We start from the raw sequence: 3,713 nt of genomic DNA, 5'->3' as shown, positions 1-3,713 counted from the left end.
TATAAACGTATACCTCAGGCTGAGGGGGGAGAAAGGCATCCAATTGTGATACTGGGAATCAATAGCCTCAGAAACAGAAAAGCTATTGCTTCTTAAAGTAAAAAGGAAGGTAAGCCCTAGGAATTCTTAATTCAAAATGTGTTATCTTGAACCTTTGTCCTGGGCCTCTCACAAGCAGCCCAGATGTTTGACCAAACTGTGTTATCTTGTAAGATAACCTCCCAAAAGTCAGTGACTTCCTTACATAGGCGAAAGATATGCTTCTGTTTATGGGATACATTATGGTTGTTAACTGTCAACATTAAAGCATGACAGCTGTAGATTCAGTGGGAAAGTGCTAGACATCCTTTTGTACTGTATGGAGCAGCTGTGCAGGCGTATACAGAAATGCTGTGCCTTAACCATCCAAGTGTGCTGCCACACAGAGGAGAACACTTCCATGTCACCTGAATCTGGACAGATGGTTCCCCAAAAACCTTGTGTAGTCTTGCATCATTCAGAAAGAATTTAAAACTCCTAGAAGAACTGCCATCACAGCTATCTTCAGGGATGGCTGATGCCTTGCACCAATTTATGTGCAACATAGTATGAGATACTATGTCAGTTGATGACATCACATGGTCCACTATAGTTAAGCAGGTTGTCATAAACATAAGACGTGATGTTGATGATGATACCACTGCAAGTGAAATGGAAAATGTACAGTCTGTGTCCAAATGCAGAAAAGAGGAAGAAGAAAAACACACCACTCCTGGCAGGCGTTCAAAGATGTGGTGGTGAAATACAGTTGGAGGCAAAGACAGGAAGACAGCCTGTATCAGCAACAGCACTGCTTCCTTTTCTGCATATATGGATGAGTATGAGTGGTCGCAATGTTAAATAACAGAGGCAGAGTTTGTGGTTCTAGAGAAGGTTAAATTCTGTTTTAGCTTCTCTCAGAGAGAGTGCAGAAAACAAAGAGCAACTCCTCAATGGCAGAGCTCTAAGTCCTTACTGTTGTGACTCCAGCACCTCTTGTAGGGTTAAAATTCAAAGCAAGATGATCTTCTGGAAGAGTAATGCAGTCAGCTTACTTCTTTGAGAAAAGGAAATTATTTTAAGCATTTAAGTCTAATGAATATAAACTGTTAATGCTAACAGAAACAATTTCAATTTAGTGTGCTAATCTGTAGAGTAGCTTGGAAATACAAGTTTTGTCACAAGTGCAAGGACATATACAAATTTTTGCCAAAAAAACAGAATAAAGCTGTCAGTTATTTTGCATAGTCAACAGCTATGAGGGAAATCAGTTCAAGATGGATAAAGCAGCAGCCACAGAGTTAAGCAGTAAAACCATGTGAAACTTGTGTTTTCCAAGAATTTCATATAGGTAGAATATGGTAATATTCATTGCCTCTGACATCTGGCAGCAGCCTACCCCAATCTCGGTAGCAATGAGATAACAGGAGAAAACCTCAGAGCCTTTGTCAGATTCTTCAAACTTGTGACCATACATTTCAGCAACTTTGGGAAAGGGCCTAAGGTCTTTAATGGTAGCAACAGACACTGGAGGAGTATACCACCCTTGACGGAGGCAACAAGGACAAAATTTGAGATATCACTGGACTGCAGCAGAGGGACAACAAAGCATGGTTACGTCCTTTCTTATCCCTGTATAAGAGGAAGCATCTTAAGGTTGTATGGGTACAAATAAACTAAAAAATAAATTGTTTTTTAAACTATTTTTAAACAGAGTGAGGCTCATGTACGTCAATAAGGATCATCCAGAATGATGACTTCGAATGCTGCATTCACCGATTGAAAATGTTACCAGAGACCCAAGTGTTTGCTGAGCTTACAGGTTTTTTTGTGCTGATGTTCAAATGGCCAAAGCCTCCACTTAAGAGAACAATCCTCTTTGATGGAGGAGAAAGATAAACGTCTGATGAAATTGTAAGCTGAGTTGTAGTAAAATATTTATCAGGATTGGTTCCACTATTATTGCAGTAGTCACCAAAATCACAGAATCACAGATTTGTTATGGTTGAAAGGGATCTGCTGAGATCACCTAGTCCAACCCCACTGCTAAAGCACGTTGTCCAAGACTGCATCCAGTTGGGTTCTGAGTATCTCTGCAACCTGTCTGTGCAATCCATTCCACTGTTTGACCACCTCACAGTAAAAAAACTGTGTTCCTCTCATACAGTTCAATTTGTGCCCAAGGCCTATTGTCCTATCAGTGGCACTATGAGAAGAATCTGGGTCCCTTTTCTTCATTGATAAGATACCCCTAAGGTTTCTCTTCAAGCTTAACAGCTCTCTCAGCCTCTCCTCACATGAAGAGTCCCTCAGTCATTTTTGTGGTTCTTTGTTGGACTTGTTCCAGCAAGTCCATATCTTTCTTGTACTGAGGAGCCCAGACGTGGACACAACACTCCAGATGTGGCCTCTCCAGTGCTGAGAAGAGAAAAATTATTACCTCCCTTGATCTGCTAGCAAGTCTCTTTTTAAGGCAGCCCAAAAGACTTTGCCGCAAGGGCACTTTGCTGGCTTATGGTCAGCTTGGTGTCCACCAGGACCCACAGGTCATTCTCTACACAGCTGGTTTCCAGTCCATCATGCATCAGTGTGTACTTGTACGTGTGATTATTCCTCCCCAGATACAGGACTTGGCATTTCCCCTTGTTGAACTTTATCAGACTTCTCAGCCTACTTGTCCAGCCTGTCCAAGTCCCTCAAAATGGCAGGACAACCAGCTGGTGTACCCACCACTCCTCCCAGTTTTGTATCACTGTGACCTTGCTGAGGGTGCACTGTCCTAGCATCCAGGTCAGGTTAAACAGTATTGGCTCCATTATAAACCCCTATGGTACACCACTAGTGACTTGCCTCCAACTGGACTTTGTCCCACTGACCACAACCCTCTGGGCCTGGCTGTTCAGCCAGTTTTCAAACCTCCTCACTATGTGCTCATAGAATCATAGAATTACTTTGTTAGTTTGTCTAGGAGAATGTTATGGGAGACTGAGACAGCGTCAAAAGCTTTACCAAAGTTGACGTAAACAACATCCATTGCTTTCCCCTCATATAGCAAGTCACCTCACTGTTGAAGGCCATCAGGTTGCACAAGCATGATTTCCCCTCTGTAAATTCATGCTGTCTGCTCCCAATTCCCTTCTTGTCCTTCATGTGTTTGGAAATGCTTTCCAGGAGGATTTTCTCTATCATCTTCCCAGAACTGAGGTGATGCTGACCTGCCTCTGTTTCCCCAGATCTTCCTTCTTGCAGACAGCAGGGACATTTGCTTTTTTCCAGTCTTTAGGAACCTCTTCCAGCTGCCATGAAAGAATTTAGTTGAGATTGGCCTCACAATGACATCAGCCAGCTCCCTCAGCACATGTGTGCAACTTGCCAGGCCTCATGGACCTTTGTACATCCAGTTTGTTTAAGTGCTCTCTTACCCTAAGTCTGGAGCAAGGGTAGAGTACCTCAATCTTTTCTTTTGTCACCAGTTCCCCTGCTCCATTAAGCAGTGGGATCACATTTTGCCTAGCCTTCCTTTTGCTGTTTATGTACTTGTAGAAGCCTTTCTTGTTGCCCTTCACATCCCCTGCCAGATTAAACTCCAGGTCAGCGTTAGTCTTCCTAATGCTATCCCTGCATGCTTGGACAGCAGCTCTGTATTCCTCCTGAGTCTCCTGTCCCTGCTTCCATCCCTAGTACATTTCTTTTTT

Source organism: Charadrius vociferus, unplaced genomic scaffold (genome assembly GCF_000708025.1).
Source record: "Charadrius vociferus isolate BGI_N301 unplaced genomic scaffold, ASM70802v2 scaffold158, whole genome shotgun sequence".
In the NCBI taxonomy this organism is placed as follows: Eukaryota; Metazoa; Chordata; class Aves; order Charadriiformes; family Charadriidae; genus Charadrius; species Charadrius vociferus.
This window is presented reverse-complemented; position numbering follows the sequence as displayed.